At 37.5% G+C, this 14,913-nt stretch overlaps 1 long non-coding RNA gene across 1 annotated transcript in view; it reads left to right on the top strand.

Annotated features, from left to right (window-relative positions):
- LOC118929467 (uncharacterized) overlaps nucleotides 1-13,719 on the top strand; it is a 64,563-nt gene extending 50,844 nt beyond the window's left edge. Inside the window, exon 3 of the long non-coding RNA XR_005031582.2 lies at nucleotides 13,505-13,719. This is a non-coding gene — a long non-coding RNA (uncharacterized LOC118929467). The remainder of the gene's footprint in view (nucleotides 1-13,504) is intronic.
- The last annotated feature ends 1,194 nt before the right edge of the window (nucleotides 13,720-14,913 follow it).

Genomic DNA, 14,913 nt, shown 5'->3' with positions numbered 1-14,913 from the left:
CATATGGGATGTGAACAGTCCCCAGGAATGGGTTGTTTTAATTTATCTGAATTCTCTCAGACTGTTCAAGTTCAGTTGGACATTATCCACCATATCATAGATAAGTTTTCACAAATGCCTAAGGTGCCTAACTGGTTTTCTTGGTTTCACTGGAGATGGCTGGTAATTACAGGTATGCTCTGGTTATGTAACTCTACTCCTATTATGTTAATGTGTGTGCACAATTTACTTAGTAGTTTAAAAACTATACATGCTGAAGTTACTCTACAAGAAGATATGTCAAAGAAATAATCAATCTCCCCAGGTTTTCTTCCGCCTGCTACTTCTATAGCTTTCCTCCTTCCTTCCTAATTACAACCCTTAAATAGAATTCGTGCCACATATCGAATTTACTGAGTATTATAATTCTTCCAAGTTCTAAAGACACCTCAAGACAAATACTGGGCATAGGAGCCACAGGGCATAAATATGCAAAGAAGTAAAAAGCTAACCATTTCAAACAATAAGGCTTCTCTCTCACTTACCAACTTTACATTTCCCTGTATGGCTTCGGAAGATGACTGGTTAGCCAGAGACGGGTAAGATTCCTCAAGGGAGGAACAACCTAAGACAGGCACAGTCGCAGGGGGCCCATCAGGTGAGAAAGTGGGGATCAACAGAGGTGAGGCTTAGAACCTCCCCCCCCCGTTCTGAGAGAAATCTTCCGCATACGTGGATGTTTTATTGCCCGTGTCTAGCTTGGATTAACACATAGTCTACAGGCACACACCTGATCATCTACATTTGCTCTCTTACAACACTAAACTATGTTTTCTACCTTTATCTTGTATCTACCTACCACTTCAGCATTTTATTAATAATAATAATAAAGAGAGAAATGTGGTATCCACATATAAATCAAGTATAAAAATCAAATGAATATTCATATTTGAACTGACTGTTTATAGTTCATAGTGCATGAGCAAAACGGAAAGCTTCTGTGATGACTGCCCCTGTAATGTTCACCATGTAACTTATTCACTATGTAAGAATTTGTAGTCCATGTAAGAACTTATTTGTTAAGGTTCAAAAGATTGGAGACTGACGAAAATTAGGCTTGGTGTGGATTAATGATTGTGCATTGAGCATTGACCCCCCTATGCAGAATTTTATTGTTGTTAACAACCATTTGATCAATAAATATGAGAGATGCCCTCACACACACAAAAAAAGTACACGCTTCCAATGGTAAAATAAATAAGTAACCGGGATGTAATGTATAGCATAAGGAATATAGTCAAAATATTGTAACAACTTGGTATGGTGATAGCTGGTACCTAGAATTATCATGTATATAAATGTTGAATCACTGTGTTGTACACCTGAAACTAATGTAATACTGTGTGTCAACTACCCTTCAATAAAAAAATTTAAAAAAATTAAAAAATTAAAAAAAAAAGAGTGTCTTGTATTTTCAGTGTGCACTTTCTTTTTAATTGTGTAATGCTAAATAAAATTTCTACTCTGCTTCAAAAAAAACACGTCAAATTCAGATAGGTTTGAGGACTAAGGGATTTAAAAGACAGCATCAACTCTTCCAAACCTCCGGTACCACCACCTACACACTCAGTTCCCAGTAATGCATTCTGAATCGCAGTTAACCATCATGGGTCTTGGGGACAGAGCAAATAATGGAACAGGGGCAAGTCACTGTGGGCCTACAAACAGACTTTAGAGTTAAGCCTTAAGAGAAAAGCCCTGCGTATTTTTTCCTTTATTATCCCTCATACTTTATAACTTGCTGCCTGGATTCTAGTCCTGACTGTGCCAATAACCAAGTGCCCATGGACAAGCCACCCATATCCTTTCTTTAGTTTCCTCTTCTATATACTGAGAGGGTAGGATTTCTAAGGTTCCTTGTACCTATCACAGTTTATAGTTCTGCTGGAAGATTATGAAGAAGAAGAACATGAGAGGAGAATGTAAGAGTATAAATAGATGAGTATGGGTGGCTCTCAGGTTTTAGTGACTGAGATAGGATCTGAACCCAGTCCTGTCTTGCTCCAAGGCTTAAACACTCCCAGTCTATAACCAGTATACTGAGATACCTGGTACCTGACAACGAGATGATGGTGGGTTGGCTTTTTGGACTACTGAGCCTGAAGTAGAAGAGATTGGATCCTCAGATTTAATCTGAGTCTAATTCCAGGAGTATGAGCTCTGATTAGTGGTAGTGATGGTGGTTAAGGGCAGTGGTCATTGTGTGTGTGTGTGTGTGTGTGTGTGTGTGTGTGTGTGTGTGTGTGTGAGAAAAGAGAGAGAGAGAAACAAATGAAAAGTCAGAGTGAGAAGATGAGAGAAGAGAGAGCATGCTTGTACATATTGGAGGGAAGTTGAGACTGGGGAAATTCAGACTCAGAATCCTTTGAAATGTTTGCTTGTACACTTCTCTTCCTTCTGGGTCCCTGTAGGAGCTCTAGCTTTAGAATCACACGCAAATTTAATGAGTTTTTTCGTACTATTAATAAATTATTCAAATCAAACCAGATCTTCAAGCCCAGTGAGCTTCCCCAGACAACTGCTACCACAGAAAACGTCCTCCACCCTGATAAAAGGGAAGCAAAGAAGTACTCCAGGGTTTCTGCCCCTCATCCGTGAAGAGATCTAGTTGTGTGCTTTTCATCAAGACCAATCATTAACGGAGGAAACTGTTAATAGTGCTGGATTAGCTACCTGAGAGACCATCTGTGCCACTTATATGAGGTGGCTGAGAATGACTGGGTTGGGAGGACTGTATAATTTTCATACAGGTCAGAGTCAGGACTTGGGGAAATTAAATATTTGAGATCGTTCTTCCTTCTAATATTTACTGAAGATTACCATTTGTCTCTGTCAAGTGAGCAGTCTTAAAATCATACACTCTGAAAGTATTTTTGTTTCATAAGCTGTGGACTAGTCTCATAAAGTGCAATATGGATGTAAGAGATGGTATGTTTGTTGGTAGGAATGTCTTAGAGTAGACATTACCGTACAAGATTTTTACTAGAAACATCCCAATGCATTGTTGCTTATTCTGTGTATTCATATCCAAGGGTAATTAAAATAAGATTTCATCCAGGAAAATCATGTTTAAGTGGCCCAACTCTCTTCTCTATCAGGTCTCAGTAGTCCAAAATGCCATCCCACCCTCATCCCTTGTTCTTGGGTACCAGGTACTTCAGTATTACTGGTTATAGACTGGTTTTGACCATAAAAACAATGTATCTTAGTTTTTATTATTGTTTCCCTAGAGTTATTTGTGGTGAACCTACAGTTTCACAAATATGTCACAAGCTTCTAAACATTTCAAAAATAAGGTTGTTGGATATGAAATGGCATCTCCTTGTTAAAATAGCTTTTTAAATATTTATTTTCTTGTTTATTAAGATGTTTGTTTTTTAAACTTTTAATCTTCTATAATCGGAGACTCACATGCACTTGTGAGAAACAGCAGAGTTCCAATGTAGCCTACACCCAGTTCTTCCCAATGGTAATGTCCTGCAAAACTATAGTATAATATTACAACCAAGATATTGGCATGGTGCAAATCACCAATCTTACTCAGATTTCCCAGTTTTATTTGTGCTCATTTGTGTGTATGTGTGTATGTTTGATGTAATTTATCATATGCCGAGGTTTGTGTATCCAGCATTACAGACAGTCAAGACATAGAACAGTTCCATTACCACGTGGTTCCTCATGTTGGCCTTTTACAGCCACACTAATCATCCCCTGTATTTCCTGTCCCTAACATCTGGCAATGAATAATCTGTTCAGTATTTCTGTAATTTTCTCAGTTCTAGAATACTATATAAATGGAATCATAGATTATGTATCTTTTGGCATTGGCTTTTTATACTCAGCGTAATTCCCTGGAGATCCATCCAAGTTGTTGAGTGTATCAAGTTTGCTCCTTTGCTCCTTTGTGCTGCTGAGTAGTTTTCCATGGCAGGCCTATACATTTTGTTAACCATTCACTCTTTGAGGGACACCTGAACTGTTTCCAATTTTTGGCTGTTACAAATAAAGTTGTTTGAACATTTTATATGGGTTTTTGTGTCGACATGGTTCTCATTTCTCTGGGATGAATGCCCAAGACTGCAGTGGCTGAGTCATAAGCTGGTTGATTTTATAAGAATTTGTCAAACTCTTTCCCAGAGCAGCTGCACCATTTTATTTTCTCACCAACAATGTGTCAGTGATGCAACTTCTACACACCCTTCTCAGTATTTGTTGTTTTGACTGTTTATTTTAGCCATTGTGATAGGTGTATAGTGATATCTCATTGTGGCTTTAATTTGCATTTTCTTAAGGGCTAATGATGTTGAACATCTTTTCATATGCTTATTTGCCATCTTTATGTCCTCTTATGTGAACTGCCTATGTTTATCTTTAGCCCATTTTCTAATTGGATTATTTTTTGTTGAACTTAAAGAGTTCTTTATGTATTCTAGGTACAAATCCCTTTGTTGGATATGTGGTTGCAAATATTTCTCTCACTTTGTTGATTATATTTGCATTCTCTTGACAGGGTTGTTCACAGAGGAAGAGTTTTTAACTTTGATAATTTTATCATTTTTTTCTCTTATGACTGGTGCTTTGAGTTTCAAGTCTAAACTCTCTTGCCTACACCTAGAGACTAACAATTTTCTCCTTTTTTTCCTAAAGTTTTATAGTGTTATGTTTTGCATTTAGGTCCGTGATCTATTTTGAGGTAATTTCATAATTTGTATTTAAAGTGTAGTTTAAGGGCAAGGTTCTTCTTTTTGTACACTGGACGTCCAGTTACTCCAGAAACATTTGTTGAAAAAGCTGTCTCCCCTTCATTAAATTGATTTTGCCCCTTTGTTAAAAATCAGTTGGACATATTTGTGTAAGTCTATTTCTGGGTTCTGTATTCTGTTCAGTTGATCTATGTCTATCCCTCAACAAATAGCATACTGTTTTGAGTGCAGTAAAATTCACATACATTTTAGGCTCTCATATCCTACTTGGTTCTTCTTTTTTCAGGATTGTTTTAGCTATTCTAGGGACTATGCCTTTCCATATAAATTTCAGAATAATCCTTGTCTATGTTTACAAAATACATACTGGGATTTTGATAGGGATTGCATTAGAAACCGACTGTATTGAGTCTTCCAATCCATGAACATAGTATGCCTCTCCTTTTCTTTTGATCTTCATTCATCAGCATTTTGTAATTTTCAGCCTAGAGATCCTACCTAGAGATACATTTTATTAAATGTATATCTAATTATGTCATTTTCTTTGGAGTGATTATAAATGGTGTTGTTAATTTAAGTTTCCACATGTTCCGTGTTAGTATATAGTAATTCAGTTGATTTGTGTGAGTTGATGGTATATCTTGTGGACTAACTGAACTTCTTAGTTCTCAGAACTTTGTTCTTATTGTGTGTGTGTGTGTGTGTGTGTGTGTGTGTGTGTGTAGATTCCTTGTCATCTATAAATAGGGAACATTTTATTTCTTTCTTTACAATCTGTATGCCATGTATTTCCTTTTCTTGCCAAACCAAAAATTCAACTCATGATATTGGGATATTGGGAAGATTGCAAATGTGTAATAAGCAACTCCAGCTGGGCTTTCAGTATTGTCCTTCAGTCCTTTTACTTGATCTAAGTCAACTCTTTCCAATTTCCTCCATGGATTCCCCAAATTGTCACTTTCTCAATTCCCTATTTAAACTTTCATTCACACCTTTTCAGCAGGTGACAGAGGGAATCAGGATGGCTTCCCTCAAATTCTAGTCCTCTTACCTACAAACTGATCGATACCTACAGCCCTCTTCATATCCTTTTCTTTAGTCTTGAAAGTCTCCTGTTCAAGGCAAATCTCTCCACATTTACCCTTATCTTCACTCCTCCCTACCTCCCCTGCAACCCTCTCATTTTCTAGCCTCTCAACTGATTCCTTCCTCTCAGCCTATAAATATACTAAATTTTCTTAATTATATACTAAAATTTATTTCTTTACTATATTTATAGTCCAAAACAAACATTACCCAACCCTTCCTTGTTCTCTGTAGCTACTATTCCCTTTTCTATCTGAATTTTTCAGAGGGGTAATATACATTCAGTATTTCTATTTTCTAACTTCACATTCACTTTTCAACTGACGAAAGTCTAGCTTTTACTTCCATGTTTAATCAAATAACTCTTACTTATATTACTAGTTATCTTCTAAATACCAATGGGTATTGGTCTTCTCTGGTTTGTATCTTGTTAGATATCAATCCTGCATTTAACGCTGTTGATCAGACTCCCCATCCTGAAATGTCAAATCCCTTGGCTTCTGTGAAGCTATACTTTTAATAACTCTATTGTGATATAATACTCTCTTGGCTTCTCTGAGACTACAGGCTTTTAAAAATAAACTTTATTGAGATACAGTTATTTATAGTAAAATGCCCACATTTTAAGTGTACTATTACACTAAGTGACGAATGTGCACACTCCTGTTAGTATCACCACAATCAAGATACTGAACATTTCCTTCATCCCATAAGTTTCCTTTTACCCCCTTTCAGTCAATCCTATTACCCTCCCCAGCCCCAGGCAGCATCTGATCTGCTTATATAGATCACTGTAGATCAGTTTTGTCCTTTAAAATATTTGATATAAAAGAAATGGAAAAGCATTTACTCTTTTGTGTCTGGCTTCTTTCACTTAGCATGGTGTTTTTGAGATTCATCTTTTTGTGTGGGGTATCAGTAGTTCATTCCTTTTTATTACTGAGTAGTGTTCCATTGTATGGATGTACCATGGTTTGTTTACCCATTTATGAGCTGTTGGACACTTGAGTTGTTTTTAGTTTTAGTAGTTTGGCTACTACAAATAAAGCTGTGATAAACACTCAAGTGGTAGTATTCTCTTTTAATTCTCTTACCTCTGGCTGCTCCTCCTTTGTCTTCTTAATGGTCCCTTTTTGACCTGTCCAGCCTCCAAATGTTGATACTCTCTAGAGTTATATCCTAATATCAAAATTAATCCCACTGTATAAATTCTACATTTTAGTTCTCATCTACTTTCAGCATTTCATCTCCTATCTGTACAATGACCACTTCCAAATCTATGTATTTCCTAGCTAAACCCTATAATCTAAACTCGGTTTGGGTGTCAGCTCCTCCAGGAAGTCTTCTCTCATGCTGCCAGGTTGGTCAGGTGCTCTACTTCTGAGTTTCTGAAAAAACTTGTTTATATTTACCATTACACTTTGTTATATGTCCTATAAAAAATAATACCTATGGGTCTGTCTTTCCCACTAGGTTGAGAGCACTCAGCGAGTAGCATTCTGGGTTCATTCATCTTTGTATTTCCAGTGAGTAGCATAGTTCCTGCTGCTAATAACTATTTAATAAATGCCTGCCTAGGGCATCAAAGAATGGTGTTTTATCTTCCTAAGAAGTTAGGAAAGAGAAGTATGCCTTTGCCATTCCCTGAGTTTTCTGACATGGGCACTGATTTTATGGTCATTATTAGTTTCTGTGGGAGTCATGATCCAATTGTCCCTGGGTGGATGTGGTTTATACTTCCAGCTGTGCAATGAGATCTCTGTCAGCAAATCTTAGACTATGCTAAGTGCTTAGTCTACTAAGTGTTTTCACTACTAAAGGAATTTGGGGGGGCATAATCACGAAGATGTGACCACCAGTTGACCTATGAACTGGATCCTGGCAATCAGAGGTTCCTCATCCTCTCCCCTGTCCTTGGAATGTGGCTTCTGCTTTCCTTCCCTGCTCCCCAAGGCTGCCTCAAGGACATAGCCTTGAGATACTGATGTGGTGTTGAGACCATCTGGATAGTATATGTGAACCAATCCAGTTAAGGGTTCTGTATAAACTTTTAAGCTTTGGCAGGCAGGTGCAGAGATCTACTGTTTTTGTGCCACTCAAGACAAGCCTTGTATATGAATTCCCTTGTTTATTAAACCTTCCACCTACCAATCTGGAGTGGACTGCCTCTTTCCTCAGTCTCTCCCTGCCCTCCCTGTATGGGGGTCAGTTTCAGATGACACCCAGGATACTCCCACAGAGTTTGTGAACCAAGAAGGAAGTACTTGATCAGCTTTCTTCCTCACTCAAACCTTGCTGAACCTCTATCATGAGTCAAGATTTATGCTTAGCATTGAGGATATACTAAGATGAATAACATACAGTCTTCATCCCAAAGGATCTTTCTGTTCTGTTTTCCTTAATACTTTGATGTTCCCTCTCTCTACATTTGCAGTTGGGTTAAAATGGAAAGAAAATTTTGGTAAAATTCCAAATTGAATATTGCTGTGAGAGGAGAGGAACAAAAATGCGTTAGAAAAGTACCTGGTGGCATGATTGACACTGTTTCCACTTTTATAGGTGTAAAGCTCCATTGTGCGTACATCTAAGGAGGAGTGATACAATGAAAAGCTCTTGGGTTTGAATGCTGGCTTCACTACTAACTGACCATGTGACATTGGTAGAAGGCCTATATGCACTTTATATTTTCTATCTTCAAAATGGGAATAATGATATCTGTCTCTATGGCAGTTTTGGAGATTAAATGAAATGGCATATATAAAGAGCCTGGGACATAGTACACATCTCCATCACTATCTCTCTCAGCAGTTGGTAGTTTCACTTTTTAATAATAGTCCACTTCTATAACAAGAATGTTTTTCTAAAACTTAGAATGCCAGGCTTTAAAAATTTGCAAACATCAACCCCTCTATGAGAAAGCAATCAGCTTTTTGCAAGGAGGAATCCTGGCAGAGGATGCTGTATACCTCATCCTCACACTTCATCTTTGAGTGACTGAGCTGGTGATCACTATGCCAGGAAGGTCCACTGTATGCTTGGGGTTTAGGGAGAGAAGTCCACCTATATGAACTTGCTGATGTCTACTTATTTCAGGTTAAAAAAAAGAATATGTCACCTGCACAAACATATTCAGTACACTTACCCCAGCTAGATATGTGCATTTCAAAGATGGAAGGCAGCAAGCTTGTCATTCTTGTCAGTTTATAAGCTTTGGAAGAGAAAAGTGGAGCCATTTAGCTGACAGTTTCAGGAAAACAAATCTTAAGATCTTGAACTCCCAGACTTTACTGTCTGCTTTGTGTGCTCACCTGAAATAAATTTACAAATGAAAGGATGACTCCCTGTGAGATGGCAGCCCATCTTAGAGGCTCAGTCAGTCAGAGCAGGCTGGTGACACTGGGCTGGTGGGACAGAGGCCACACTTTTATTGTGTTTAGCTTCTGCTTCCCCTGTCTTCACCTTTTCCTCCACTCAGTCACCCCCTGTCCTTTGTTCTCTCCCCACCCATCCTAATTTGCTTTCAGTAGAGAATGAACAACAGTTATTTAGATCTTCATGGAAACTTAAGTCAAGTTATTTACCTCTTCTAGGGATATTTTTAAATTAAGTCTTACACTGGCATTCTTTCATTCACTCCATGAAAACTGAATAAGAGAATTGTGTCAGGCACTCTTTTAGGTGCTGGGACTATAGACACAGTCCCTGCCATCGTGGAGTTTACAATTTAAAGGGAGAGACAGATGCTTTTTAACCTCATAAAATATATATAATGACATTGATAACTTCAGTGAAGAAAAAATTGATGAGTGCTATGAGAAAATGTAATAGAAGGGCCTATGACTGGGAAGCCAGGGAAGATAACCTTCAGGCAAGTTTATGTAAGATGAGATTTGAAGGAAAGGTAGAAAATCATCCAGCTAAGGTGATAGGGGACAAAGTCAGGACTGAGTTGCAGGTAGAAGGATTAGCAGGTAAAGGGGCATATGGTGGGGAGGGGTTTGGAGCTTTCACAGGACTGAGAGCAAGGTAGTGAGCCTGGAGGGCTTTGCTTCTAAGGAAGAGGAATCTCTCTAGTAACTTGGAAGTGAAAATCCTGCCTATAGCTACTTCTTCCCTATGATTTACTGGGTCTCATCCCTCTATACACATTTTTTCCCCTAACATAATATATTAGGACTATATTTTTCCTAATATAGCCTACTTTCAGTTAGGCCTGGCTGACATCAGATTATATCTTGGAGCCTTCATACAATGCTTCCTATATGAGAACTCTGTGAAAAAAGCATAATCACCTTTGATTCTCACATCAGTCTTATGACATAGATATTATAATTACCACAATCATTTTTCAGAAGAGGACACCAAGGCTCAGAAAAAATAGATGACTTGCCCAAGGTAAAAGGGATTCATATTTGGCACCAAGGCTGTGCTTTCCACCTCTTTGCAATAATGTCTTTTCCAAACTGGAGTTCAATTTCAAAGCCAAATTTCATCAAGTTACATCTGTATATAACAACAATAAAGAAGAATGCTCCTTCCATTTATAGAGTTTAAAGGAGTGGTCCTGGTCTTTCAGTGGTTAACATTTTATTGGTAAAGCAGTGGCTGAACTAATATGTTTTAAGAGGTCAACCTTGCTGGCAAATGTGATATTGTGAAATTGTCAGGAGTGATGTAACAATGCTTCATTTAAAATATTAATTATCCCCAAAGAATTAGGCTTTGCTGTTGTTCAAAACTCTGAAAAATACCTTCTGCAACCAGATTGAGTTTATTGCTGATCTGCTTATTAGAAGAGTACATATTCAGATTAAACAGAAAGTAAAGCTGTTATCTGAAGATGCCAGCAATATAAGCCTACTGCCTTAGTCTGAATGTTTGTTCCTCCAAAACTGATACATTGAAATCCTAATGCCAATGTGATGGTATTAGGAGGAGATGGGGCCTTTGGGAAGTGCTTAGGTCATGAGGGTGGAGCCCTCATAAAGACAGTTCATGCCCTTTAAAAACAGACCTCCGAGAGCCAGCTCTCCCTTCCTGCCATGTGGGGCTACAGTGAGAAATCTGCAATCTGCACGAGGGCCCTCACCCTGAAGTCTGCAGAAGTGACTATGCTGGCTCCCTAATCTTGAACTTCTAGCCTCCAGAACTGTGAGAGAAAGGAACTTCTGTTGTTTATAGTATTTTTGTTATAGCAGCCTGAATGGACTAAGATACCTAACCATTCCATTTTCACTTGTCTGGAAATGTTCCTACATAAGAGTAAGTTGCCCTCTCTAAAATCACATACTATCAGAGATGAATATGGAACATAGTCAAGGCATAGATTGACTGTGTTTTAAAACCTAACAAAGTTGGGTAGGGTTTGATGGAGAGGTATGGTTAGGTTACAGGAGTGAGAGGCCATGGCCAGAAGATCATGAATGGTCAGCAGGGCTGGATCTTCTTAAATGTTGGTGGATGAGGGTTGGCTGAAGAAGTAGAGAATGTCATGGTGGGATCAAAGAGAGTCATTGCAAGAAGTGGGAAAGTGATTGCAAGTGAGTGGGAAAGGCTGGGGTATAGCTAAGGAGCAGATATTAGAGAAATGGCATTGGCAGAAGCTAAGGCCAGAATTTAAAAATAATCCTAAATAGATTTTATTAATATCACAGTAGAGTTTTGCAGATTATCTGAACCAGATGTTGCAAACTGGCTCTCTGCAGGACAGATCCAATCCAAGGTGTGTGTTGTCCTGCCTGCTCAGTGTTGTAAAATAATCCCAATTAGCTGCTAACATTAGAAGAGGTCAAGAAGAGTTTGCCTACAGATCTGAATATTCAGTTTCTTTTGAAGAATTAGAAGGCATGGAAAAATGGGATCTGTATTGTCTCCAAGTAATGATCTTTTGGAGAAATGTTCCCAGTGGTGACTGCTCTCTCAGGCTCTCCAGTTTACCTCACTTCCTACCACTCCCTATCGTTGCTGTGATTCTAATGCAAGGTATCAATTGCTACAACCTTCTTCCTCAGACTATTGCTTTTCTTACACTAGATACATTTATGTGATCTGATTTACATTGCCTGCCTGGCCCGTTCAGGCATTTGAGTTTGGGACCCCAGATCCAGGCCAAAGCCTCTGTTTTAGAAATACTAAGGTCTAGTAGGAGAGGTCAAGTGACTTGCCAATGATCTCACAGCTTGTGAACAACAAAACCTAGGCTAAAATCTGACTCCTAGTTCATTGTACTTTTTTCTGCTACATCCTATTGGGCAGTTAGGCATGTGTAGCACATTGTGGTCTTTTAACAGGGAGAAGTTAGGTCTTCTCTTATCAGTGATTTCTCCTTTTTTCTTCTTCCTTCAGACAAGGAAGAAAAAGTCTTCTCAATTATAGATTATTATAGTCTGTCACAATTTGTCTAATTTCTTTATGTATGCCCTATTTTCCATGAACACTCCATTGATCTGTCAAGAAAAAACCTTATGTTTCTTATGGCAGAGTGATTGCAGGGCTTTGAGAAGAGATGGGGTTGTTGGAATGTCTATAATTATCGACGTTGGATTTGTGTTTCTGAGCCCTGTTGGCTTCTGAGACCCAGATCTCAATAGCTGTGATTTTGACCAGAGTCCCGGTATTTTTCCTTCATGAAAGCACTGGGCAAATTTCCTTCCCCTTTTCTCCTAATAAAGCTTCTAAAAATAAAGATTCCCTATTAAAAATTCTGTAGGATCTATTCTCATGCCCTCAGATTGACTCTGCATAAATTTTCAGGATAAATAGAAATATCTAGTACAATTCACATTTCACATCTATGCTCATTTGATGTAAATATTTTCCAGTTTACCAAGTTGGTTCAACAACACAGAGAGTTAAAGGGGAAATTTTTATTTGCTTCACATTATCAAATTCAGCTGTCTACATATACACCAGTAATGGTTAGTCTTTCAAGTTATGTAGGCTTGGATTTTGAGGTCACATTAATTCTGAAATGTCCATTAGCTTTGTATTGAACAATAAAATGTCTATGAAATTTAAATTGTCAGAGCTCCTTCTCAACATGGGTATCTGTAAAGGCTTGGAATTTAGAACTTTAATTCAAGGCTTCTATTGTTGTTCTGAACAATTTGAGTATTGGGAGCAGAGACTGGATGAAAGACCCTTACTAGCCGTCCGGGAAGAGAAAATCTGCTAATGTTTAGGACGGATTTAACTTATTTCATTTCTATAAATGCCAAGGATTTTAATGCCTAAAGTGTGTGTGTATGCATTTTGTATAGTCTCTAATCACAGAAGGAAAAAATGAAATTGGCATATCTCTGAAAAACTACAGATTCTTGCAGAAATTTGTTAAATGGGAAACAGAAACTCTATTACCATTTCACTTAAATACAATAACCTACATAAACATACCAGTGCTTATAATAGCTCATAAATGCTAATCAGTGAACCAGTCAATTCAAAATGTATTAGCCGATCATATTGGTTATCACATGCTGCACAGTGACATTAGACATTGCTATTTTAAATTGTCTACTACTAAACCAAGTGATAAATTAGTTATAGATTTAGAATAATGAAATTGAGGTTGCTAGAAATATAATTTCTAAACTCCTGGGGGAAAAGTTCATATTGTCAGAAAGAGAGCTTGAGAAATACCAGAAGAATAATAAAAATATTAACTATCTCTTCAACAGATAGCTGGTTAAGACAGAACTCTACATACCTGAAATGTCTGGGTTTGACATCAAGATGATTAGGGTGTATCTAGTTCAGTCTCCTATCTGACTTTTAACCTCACTGGTTGATTTTAAAATAAAAAATGTTTCTTTTTGCTCTACCTGAGTTTTGTTTGTATTGAATTTCCTTTCCTGTCATAAAAGTTGATCAAATAAGGGAATATTGAGTTGTCTTTTTCCTTTTATACACACACACACACACACACACACACACACACACACACACACACACTCTCTCTCTCACACATTTAGTAGAAAATTAGGCTTAAAAATTAACTGTGATTGTTCTGGCTGTTTTGCCTTTAAAAATTTGCTAATATGTAGGTTTCATTGCTAGAGGTATTCAAGAAGACAAGTATCACTGTCCACAGTGATGTTTAGATATTACTGGAAGGCAAGACACAAGATCAGGTGACCTCTTGAAAAAGTGAGGCAGGAAATTTTTCTCTTCCCAGTCATCACCCATCTCCCTTTGGAATTGAAAGCCATTTGATATATTGGAAGACCATGATGAGGTCCAATATTCTGACATCACACATATTAAGGGTAGGTTAGCAATATTCAAATGATTTCCTATATATTTCAACCATTAGTATGAGACATCAGGCCCCCAGTCATGATTTTCCTTATATAATTGGTAACTACAAGTTGACTTATTTTAAAAACAAACAAAAAAAAATGGCAAGTGAGAATATTTTTTAAAAACTAGGCCCTCCATTATGAGATAACCATTATTAATACCATGATTTATTTTCTTTCAGTATTTTTTCTATGCATAGGTTTTTTGTGTGCGTGTGTGTGTATGTGTCTGGGAACATATAACAGTTTAACAAAAATTGGGATTATAGTGTATGTAGGTTTGTATCCTGGAGTTTTCATTTGAGACTGTACCGTAAAGACTTCCCCATGGCTTAGGCAAACATATTTTTGACAGCTGCATAATGTTTCATAACCATACTTTATTTTGCCATACTCTTACTGACATTTAGGTTGTTTTCAATTTATCAGCATTATAAGTAATACTGCGATGAAGTTCACGTACATGAATTTTTGTCCACAAATGATTAGTTTCTGAGGATACCTTTTTAGAAGAAATATTACTGGGTTAAAGATAAGGACAGTTTTAAGGCTTTTGATATATAAATCCATGTTATCCTTGAGAAACATCATTTTATTTAACTCTAGTAACAGCACTGTCTTTTTTGTGTACCCTTTCCAGAACTAGAATGTATGTGTGCATGTGAGTGTACACATACAAATAGTCCTTGTCAGTGTGAGAAAGTGTGATAGACAAAATGTTTTGTTACTTTAGTATCTTATTAATCATTGTTCTTACTCACTAGTACACTACATTTTGGGTGAATTCT

Source organism: Manis pentadactyla, chromosome X (assembly GCF_030020395.1).
Source record: "Manis pentadactyla isolate mManPen7 chromosome X, mManPen7.hap1, whole genome shotgun sequence".
Classification (NCBI taxonomy): Eukaryota; Metazoa; Chordata; class Mammalia; order Pholidota; family Manidae; genus Manis; species Manis pentadactyla.
The sequence above is the reverse complement of the archived record's forward strand: the minus strand, read 5'-3'. Positions and strand labels throughout refer to the sequence as shown.